Consider the following 10,910-nt stretch of genomic DNA (forward strand, 5'->3'; position numbering starts at 1 on the left):
TGATGCCAAAGAAATCATAACCAGAGTACTGAATGAAGTGGTGAAGACAATCTAGGATTTGATAATGTAATTAAATAAAAAGGTGTGAATACTGAAGAGAATTCAAACTGAAATGGGTGTGGGACTGAGAAACTCAATAACCCAACTAAAGCATTCAAGGAAAATACTACTGGAATGGACCATGCAGAAGAAAGAATATCCAGGATTCAGATAAAATAGAGGATTAAACCACACAAGAAATAATATGAAAAAGTTTTTAAAGCACAGGAGAGGAACATGTAGGAACTGGGGGACACTATCAAAGGACAAAAACTTCATATTATAGGCATAGATGAGAGAGAAGAATCAATTCCACATCAATTCCACATCAAAGACCTATCTTCAACAAGTTCATGGAAGGAAACTTCCCCAAATAAAGTAAAACAAAGCCAAAAAGATACAAGCTCATAGAACACCAAATGAACAAGACCAGAAAACAAATTCACCCCAGTATATTGCAATTAAAACATTGAATATGAAGAACAAAGAAAGAGTACTGAAAGCTGAAAGAGAAAGTAACACAGTCACATCTAAAAAACCCAAACCTTAGACAAATAACTACAGGCAACTAAGGCATGCTGAGAGTGGGAGAAATTGTCTTTCCCAGGGATGAGCCTCCTAATTGGTTATCCAATACCAACTGGTCAGTACTAAAGTTATATACATACAAGTAAAATATAGATAAATCTAAATAAAAAATCAGCTTGAATTTACATATCTATCTGTTTACAATAGCAGTTAAATAAAGAGAGGCCTTGAATTGAAGAGGAAGCAAGGAGGACATGGGTAGGGTCAGAGGAAGAAAAGAGAAGGGAGAAAACTATGTAATTATATTTTAATTTAATTAAACAATAAAATTAAACATAAGTAAATAACTTTCACTTCACCTCTCTCAGAAATCTCTAATGTCCTCAAACTTTTATCTGCATGTCAGACCACACTAAACTTATTAGAGCATTTAAAACACTATGTTGTCATTTTCTTTTTTTTATTGAAAATAGATTTTTCTCTCACACAACACATCCTAACCACAGTTTCCTCGCCCTCCACTGCTCCCAGCAATCCCCCTCCCTCCCCCAGATCCATTTCTTTCACCTTCAAACAACAAAGTCACATTTGGCAATACAGAATAGCAAGGTTGAGAGAAATAGTCAATAAATGTGTTATGAAACAAATGAATGATCATGTGAGTGATTAAATGAAAATGGTCATTTGGGGAACACAAATTAAACTTGACAATTAGGAATGAAAACATAATTAGCTTACAGTATAAAAGTGGTTTCTGAGCCAGGCGGTGGTGGCGCACACCTTTAATCCCAGCACTCAGAAGGCAGAGCCAGGCAGATCTCTGTGAGTTCAAAGCCAGCCTGGGCTACAGAGTGAATTCCAGGAAAGGCGCAAAGCTACACAGAGAAACCCTGTCTTGGTGGTTTCTGAAAATGTAAAAATACATAAGATTGTCATTTGTAAAGTTTATCTTACTATAAAATAAAGATACACAAATTTTATTTTAAAAGTTACAAAATTCACAGTTCTGTAATTGGGTTGACTAGCACACTTCAGAATACTTTAGTATACGTTTTTACATAAGGAGTTTTTAATACTTCCTTGATCACTTTTTAAACTATGACAAACTACTAATAAAAGCACTCACTTACAGTAATTTGATTTTATTCAATCATCATTCTCCTGACACAAAAACCAATATCCAAGTATGGCTGCCTTGTTTGCTATCAGTCTTTCCTAGAAGAATAGACATTTTGCCTTTAAATATCAAACTATAATGTCAATTATTAAAATAGAATTACTTTTGTAAAATAGAATCCCATTTTGCATTTGAGTTAGCACAAGACTAACTAGTCTTTTTAACTAACTTTTGTTAACTAGTTAACAAAAAATATTGGGAGCAGATATAACTAAGGGGTACCCGCTGATACCTTCCCTAGGAAATTCAAGGGCCCCTAGAGCAGATGATAGAGTATATGAGTGAACGCTATGAAAAAGAGAAAGCTTTCTCCAGGTAGGAGAAGAATGCTTGGTCTGGTTCTACACGGGTATTTATACAAATACCATTGGCAGTGCACACTTTAACGTTTTTCACATTTTCAGTGTCAGATCTCTCATTACAATCCATGTTGGTAGAACAACTGCATTTAAAGTGCTTGGAAAAGTACTTCAGGACTCCAACCGTGGGGTTGCCAACTACTTCCAAACTCCCATTTTCTCAAAAGTTTAATTTCTAAGTTCTTTGGATTCAACTGAATATAGTGATCTGAATTCACATCTTTCCTTGTGCAGATGCCTCAATGACTGCAAAGTGTTTGGCTGCACATTTTGGCTGCTAGGGTGGCATTGATTATGTATAGATTCAGGGTAGTCCTCATGTATTTATGGAGGGTTGGACAACCTGTCTGTAAAATAATAAGACAGTCAGTGTAGCAAGGTGCAAGTTCCTATGTGAACAGATATACTATAAAAACTCCTAAAGAATAATGAATTATCCGACTGAACAATGATAGGAAATACTCTTTTTCACTCAACAAGCAAGGTTATTCCAACTATATTTTAACATTTGTAAATTTTGTAGGCCATTTCATGCCACTGAAGAATTGGTTAGTTGAGGCTTAACCTATCCTAGACTTCATCTTTCCCAATGATTCATGGATTAATCAAGAGTATGGAATTTTACAATGGTTAGACTATGGGCTTTGATGTTAACTCGCCTAATAGTAGTATCACCTTCGTTAATAACCATGTCTGCCAATCTAGGATACCTCAGATTTGTAAATCTGAGTTTGCTATTGGGATCACATAAGGAAAGTTGGTTAATTTGATTATGATTCAGTTTCATCACTTGAAAATTAGGGATGATGTTGCAGTCTGCTTCATAGGCTTATTGTGAAGACAAATGATAAGATGTATATGGAACCTACCATTTCCTCAGTTAACCCTCAATAAATCATAAATAATTTTAATAAAAGTCACATTGTCAGATGATTTAAACATAATTAAACAGACTCAAAATTGATGTCTCAAAATAATAAAATACATTCAACTGTGTATGTTTTAGCTAAGTTATATACAGTTAAAGGTGTGCATAATGACAGTTCTTTGTTAAACTGTGTAGACAGAGAGAGAAAGAGCAGAAGTGGTCCATCTTAACATTACTGTGCTCTAACAATTGGTCACTGGCCATTGAAAAACATTGTTGATCAAGATCTGTCATGATCAACAGTTCTACTGGGTGAGCCCACTGTGGTAGCACATGGGCAGGAAAAGGAAAAGACCTTGGCACCTCTGACTCGAGTCTATTTGCTATTTTCCTTGTGGTGAGACTCCATTTTTGGTTCAATAATGGCCTGGCAAAGATATGTGCCCTTCTGTCCCCAAAGCCTGTGACTGAATGAGCTTACAGTGGAGGAGACTGTGGCTATGATTAGAAGCATGTTGAAAGGGCTGTAAAGGGAAGTAGGTGAAACTGAGCCTGAAAAGCCAGATGCCAGGCAACCTTCCACTATGGCTCTGTTTCAGTTCCAACTTCCAAGTTCCTGCCTTGAGTTTCTGCCCTGTAATCCCTCAACAATGGACTATGATCAGGATGTATAAGCCAAATATATTCTTTTGCCTGTAAGTTACTTTTGATCAGAGTGTTTTGTCATAATAGAAACCAAACTAAGAACAACTAATATAGCAGGTTCATATGAAGCTCTTCTGATATTCCAGTCATGTGGAATGCTGTATATTTTAAATGTGATTTACTTCTTGCCATTCTGGTTGTACTTTAATTAGAAAGTAACCATCCAAGATACTTTTTCATAGACTCATATCTCTGTGTTAGTTGCTTTTAAAGCACGCCTATATTTTAATTTTTATGTAGTTTTTCCTGAACACTATTATATTCTAAGTGTTTATAGATTGTGTCAGTATTCTTTAATATTATATTCTCAGTACTAATGATACATTAAAAAATTATACCAAGTTTAAGGAGTATTGAAGTTGTTTGCAGAAACAAGGATTAGACAAAAGGAAGATTACAAGAATGAGAATGATTTGAGAATCATCTTTCATCTTCTCTATGGAAAGATTTAAACTGGAAACCTAAGAGATACTGTATAATTAAACCCACACTGGGCAACTTCAAGTTGCCCATCAATAACACTGAATACAGAGTTGAGAACTGAGCAAGCTACTATTTCACAATATAAGAGTACAATGTGAATAATATCCATTCTAGAGTGTTCCCCCAATGCAGACACAACAGATATACACAATCTCAGGTACTGAGGTGCACATGAAGCAAAATAGATGACATATTCTAAGCATTAGTTATTTTTGTATTTGATGGAATTTATTTATCATTCGATTTTTATTAATGGCCATGTTTAATAGCTGGCTCATGAGGATCCCAAATATTAAAAAAGCATGTCTCATAAAGTAAGACTGGTCAAACTGGCTTCATCACACTACTGGATCAGATAAAGTGGAGTGGAAGGAGATGGCTTACTTGACACTTTTTGTGAATCAGTTTTAACAACTCGGGGAAAGGCCATGAACTGGCTGGTAGGGAGACTGAGAGGATGCTTCATGTGAAAGTATAAGGACCTGGAATTTATTCTCATAGCTAACTTCCAAAAGCCAAGTAGAATGTCATTTGATTATATGCCCAGCACTAGAAAGACAGAGACAAGTCAATATTTTAGGCTTTCTGGCCAGTCAATAGAGCTGAACTGCTAAACTCTGAGTTAAGTAAGAGACCTCCCTTAAAAGATAAGGTGGAGAGCAACAGAAGAAGACTCAATATTGCCTCTGTGTCTACATACACACACACAGACACACACACACACACACACACACACACACACACACACACACACACACTTTATACTTTGCATCATCATTTTCTCAGGGAATCTGAGGAAACATGAAAAGTGCTTCATGAGAATTCTGAGCAGAAATGACACAAAACAAGTGTGATGATGGAAGTAAAGCTCATCATAAATTGGGGAAAGTCACTGAAATATGGAGAGCCTATAAGGGACAATACTAAGACAGTACCTAAAATGGAAAACAGTGACATCGAAGTTGAAGCCTACCCTTGAATAAATTGTATGGCAGATCTTTGCAGGGAATGGTAAAACAATGGACAGCTGAGATCAATGTGACATTAAAAACAAATGTGACAAGGCTGTACAAAGTATCACAGCACGGGCACCAGATTTCCAGAAGCCTGCCCATGCACCAGGGACAGATCCCCTATTCCTATATTTTTTCAGCAGTAAATGGAACCTTCTCCAAAACTGGTCACATCATAGGACACAAGCCAAATATAAGAAGTGAAAAATTGAGTCAATTCCTTGTCTCCTATCAGACCATAATGCAATAAAACCAGAAATCAACCATAAGAGAAACTACAGAAACCACAAAAAATACTTGGACACTAAACAATGCTGCAGGAAAATGTAATGGAATCTAAAAATAAATAAATAAATAAATAAAAACAAATGTGACAGCTGAAGAGTGACCCTCCCAACCTATGCACTGTGGATGCCGAATTGATTTCTCCTTAGAGGAAGAAGTTCTCAATTCTTTTATTTTTAAAGGAGGTAGTATACAGAGATCATAAACAGACCTACCACCAAATTAATATCCTTGGGAAAGGTATTTATAATTTTGGAAGAACAACATGTAGTGGGTAGCCATTCCAGCTTTGATCTGGAAGTTCCAACGTAACTGTCAGGCCTACAAGGCAGGGCTGAAAGAGGACCCTGAAGACCTGAGATCTGGATGAGTGAGCTCTCTTGGTTCCTGGACCCTGGACACTGGAGTTAGACCAAGCAGAGCTCTCCAGAGAACACTGCCAGACTGTGCTACACCTTTCCCAGACCCTGTAATCAATCCCTTCACTTGTAAGTTACCCCACAAAATAAACTTCCCTTTCAACTACATGGTGTGGCCTTAATAATTTCACCAATAACAACAGCAAGAATTTGTAATATACCTCAGAAGGTTATGATTTTAAGATAATTTTCTTCAACTCAAAAGATTTTACCCAGAGATAGATCCCATTCCCTGACTTGCATTTTCTGTTACTCACATTCTATCGATGATCAAACTAAAGAGAAGAATGTTATATGAGATGGGTTTTTGAAAAGTAAGACTTGAGAGAATCTTGCAAATGAAGCTGTTTCAGTGCTTTTATGTGATATATTGATGTTCTCTAAGAAACAAATGTTATGCTACTCAAAAGCCTGTCTTTGCCTAAGAATATAGCATCTGTTCTCTACAAGAACAGGACGGGACTCCTGGGCAATGAGCTTCTCTGAGAATCTCCATGATGTATTCATCATTTATATTCACACACACACACACACACACACACACACACACACACACACACAAACACACAAAAACCCCTTCAGCCTCTGCTTAGCCATGTAAAACTCTCTTACATTGACACACATACACAGATGCACAACATATATGCACAAAACTCTTTCTTTTATACAAGAGACTAGTAAAAGTGAGGACAGGACTTGATATGGGGAAATAAATTATAGAGACCTGTTGTCTGACATTAAACATCATGCCAGAAAACTAAAATAGTAGTCCTGGTTTTGCTACTTACAAACAATGGAGCCTAGAGAACTTCAGTTAATCTCATCAAACATCTGATTCCTCATGGGAAGATAGTTTCAACATTTTCTAGTTCATAACAAAAAAAAAAAAAAATACAGCATATCTGAATTTGGCAAATACTGGGCATTTACTTATTGCCAAGCATAATGCTATTTTCTTAACACAAGGCCCTGATGAGCATTAAGGATAGAATTATTTTCTCTTTCCTACCAATACCTTACCTGTGCATGATGTGCTACAGATGTAGAATCCCATATTACAATTCCACTGGTCCCCAGTGCAACTGCTTCACCGATTGTATTCACAAGGTCATTCCAACAAAGAGTTAGCAGGGAGTAATCATTGGAAGCATTTACACAGGACAAAGTCACCAAACTAAGTAGCTGACCTAACAATAACACTTTAAATACTTCTACAGTCTTTAAAGCTTCTCCTCAGGCATTTTACTTTATAATACTTTACTATATAAGAATTTATCATTGTTTTAATGACTTCTGCTAGCAAAAGACCCAGATCCCTGGGAGAAGAAGAAGAAAAGGAGGAGAAGGGGGAGGAGAAGGAAGAGGAGGAGGAGGAGGAGGCGGAGGGGGAGGAGGAGGAGAGGAAGAGTATTGGTGAAATTATTAAGGCCACTCCACGTAGTTAAAAGGGAGGTTTATTTAGAGGCATAACTTACAAATGAATGGATAGTTAGGTTGCAGGGTCTGGGAAAGGTATGTTGCAGTCCAGCGGTGTTCTCTGGAGAACTCTGCTCGATCTACCTCCAGCATCCAGGGTCCTCAAACCAAGAGAGCCCCGGCATCCGGAACTTGGGTCTTCAACATCCTCTCTCAGCCCCACCTTATATACATGACCATTACCAAAGCCTCAATGGGGGTTGGAACTTCCAAGTCAAAGCTGGAATGGTTACCCACTACATGTCCCCCTTTTGTCTAAATAAGAAGGTTCCAACCTAATACAAGACTATATACAAAGGGATGGTTATCAAATATTGTCCAGGAGTAATGAGGGATAATGATCTAGATAAGATGGAACTACAATCAATGAGAACAATATCAAGCAAGAAACACATACTAAAATCCTAGAGTGTGGGTAAATGGCATGTTACAAAGATCATTCTAAAAGGTGTCCTATCCTAAAGAACCTGAATCTAATACTTAATATGTTCTATCTAAGATATTAATATACTAAGTTGTAACTATAACTGCTAGTCTTCAACCTCATCAAAGACCTGAGAAGGAATATAATAATACCTGAGAAATGGGAGAAGGATGCAAGCAAATTTCAGGAGTCTTGCAAGAGTAGACAGAGACAGCTGGCAGCCTGGACAGTCACCTAATGTTTCTCAGCATCATTGGTGCATACAAATTGGCTGCAGGCCTAGAGTATCTGACAGATATTTTCAGAAGCAGGAATTCTGAAAGACCATCTTACCCTGTCTTGGCAGAGTTAAGAAGTCACTTTTCTTTGTGTCCTGCTTGTCCAGAAGGACAGCACTCATATTGTCAGCAGTTGAGGCAAGAGCAGTTCTTTGCCCAATAGGCCATTTTGTGCCAAGAAGACAAACTTCAAAATGGAAATTTCTTAGAAGCCCAACATTCTCTTGGGATCAAATTGGTGCTGCCAGAAGCAATTGTTTCTCAGGTCAACAGAATTCTAAGTTATTTAAATGCCATATTCTCTAGGTCCATGAAGTGTTTGAAGATTACCTGTCCATCTGACCTATGTATCTGTAAATCTAGATAACCTAACTAACATAACTATAGAGACAACAAGCATAGGTGACTATAAATCTATAAGTCTTATCTACCAAAATAATGTAAGGACTAAGACTTAGGAGAGGAAGGAGAGGAAGGAGGAGGAGGAGGAGGAGCAGGAGGAGGAGAAGAAGAAGAAGAAGAAGAAGAAGAAGAAGAAGAAGAAGAAGGAGGAGGAGGAGGAGGAGGAGGAGGAGGAGGAGGAGGAGGAGGAGGAGGAGGAGAAGGAGAAGAAGAAGAAGGAATATTGTTTACATTTTGCAGTTCTTTCATGGCTGCTAACAGATCATATGATTATATTAAACACTAAAAATGTAGTAATTTTGTCTCCTTTGGAGAACGTAGAATTACTGATGTGTATGTTCCTAAATGATGCATAAAGCTAAATTACACTTTTGAATAACATTACATTCCTGTTGACACTATTTCCTGCACAATAGCACAAAACTGTAATACTTTGATTTACTCACAATAGAAAGGAATTCTCAGATTTGGTTAGTAAAAACAATGGGTGTATACAGAAAGATGGGAAGTGGATTGTTTTCCCCACACACTTTAGATATCCTGATGCCTTCCAATATACGGTAGTGATTGTAGAGTTTTGCATTTGGAGATAATTTCAATTCACTCCTCAGATAGGTCGATGGGTAAAGGGCAGTGCTTTTTTCCATATCCAGCCAAGATCATTATTTCTGTCTATTTCTATACTAGGACATTTTCCATCATAGCCTGGCTCTAAATAATTATTATTATAACAATCAGGAAAAAGATAAAACCCCCATAAGTATTGAGGCTTATGTCTTTTACACAGTTTTAATGTCTCTTCCATGAAGTATCTTGCTGCCTTTTCAAATTCCTCTTTGGCTTTCTCGATGGCTTGTGCAGTGTTCATACCTGGATTTTGGGTCTGTACCAACTGAATAGACTTATTCTTATAAATATCCTTGGGTGTCCAGTTTTGTGTCCAGGTAGGCCTCCATTCTTCCAGTCAATGATAGCTAAGCCCAATTGGTCTACTGGAATATAATGCTCAATGTCAGTCTTAACTTTGTCCAAATGCTCTTGCAAATTTCCCGCCCGAGGTACTCCTCCAAACACTTCTGCTTGTTTCTTATCTATATATGGATATTTTCCAAGTTGGTTAGCATAAAATATTGTGACAGCCTGCCCTGTGGCAGTTTTTCGGAGACTTCCGATTAAAGAGAAGAGGCTCAAATCTATTGATTGAATGATCCAATACAAGCCTCAGTGGGGACATTCCAGACCCAAAGGAAAGTCTCATTTGGCATAAGTGGTACTGCCCTATAATCCACCACAGTCAAGGAGCATGGAATCAGAAGGAAGATTATTAACACAGGCTGGAATGTTCCACCAGACTCAACAAAACTCCCCAAATAGAGGTGCTCAAATCTCAACCCTCCCATTGAAGAGAGTAATTACTGTGTAAACACTTACTTCTTTTTGCACACTTAGGTTTGTCCAGTGTTTGATGCAAATGATGAGGAAGATAGTGACATGTGGTCACTCTGAGAGATGACGGTAAGGTGACTGCTTTATATTGAAGATTGCTCTTCTTGTGTCACATTTCAGGAATGTTTTGCAGTAAGTTCAATCATCCAGAACTGAAAAAAAGACAAATATGAAATTCACTGTTCACTGTAGCAGAGATGAGAGCTTTACCAATTCCTCAATGTTTTATGCAGAGAACTTAACTCAATTTCAAAAGATAAAAGGTCTACTATTGTGTTTAAAGCAATTAGATTTTTTTCTCTTCTGTATGATACAAAATCTGTAACAGTCAACATTAATCTTCTAAAATCATCCCTGATTCCACACAGAACTGACTGTAACTATTTTCCCTTTCATTATGTATATAAAATATTGTATCTAGCAATGCTTTAGCAAAAACCAGTTGAATAAAAATAAGTTCTTACTTAAATTCTTTTTTTTTTTAAAAAAAAAAAAAAGCACTATGTAATGATATACTAAATTTTGAAAATAACCTTTCACAAAATTAAAAAAATTTTCGGGTATGAAAGGAATTATTTTTAACTTTGGAAATCATAAGACCCAATGCATGCACTTAAATTGAGGGAACCTTTTGAAGTCAGCTATGAAAACATATACACTCAAACAACAAAAATGGATCCAGGAAGTTGTATTTATGTGTACAGCATAATAATCAAAGAAAAAGAAGCTACTGATTTGAGAATGACGGGAGACATGGTAGTAGTCAGGTTAGAGTATTTGGGAGAGACTGGAAGGAGAAAAGTGAAGGGGGGAGGTCATGTAATCTTTTAATTAAAAATCTATAAAAATTGAAGATCATGCATTACTAGCCCAATAATGCCAAAGAAATACCTACCAGGAGTCTTGATTTAGGTAATGCAGAGGTGTTTGGGGATAATACCAATAAGCAAAGTCTCCTTCGAAGACTGAGAGTCAATAAAAAAATTAAAGAAGAGGAGAAACTTCTTT

At 37.0% G+C, this 10,910-nt stretch overlaps 1 pseudogene; it reads right to left on the reverse strand.

Moving 5' to 3' along the window:
- Positions 1-2,000: 2,000 nt before the first annotated feature.
- Positions 2,001-9,856, reverse strand: LOC118580024 (annotated as a pseudogene).
- Positions 9,857-10,910: the final 1,054 nt, after the last annotated feature.

The sequence above is a fragment of the Onychomys torridus genome, chromosome 3 (genome assembly GCF_903995425.1).
Source record: "Onychomys torridus chromosome 3, mOncTor1.1, whole genome shotgun sequence".
Classification (NCBI taxonomy): Eukaryota; Metazoa; Chordata; class Mammalia; order Rodentia; family Cricetidae; genus Onychomys; species Onychomys torridus.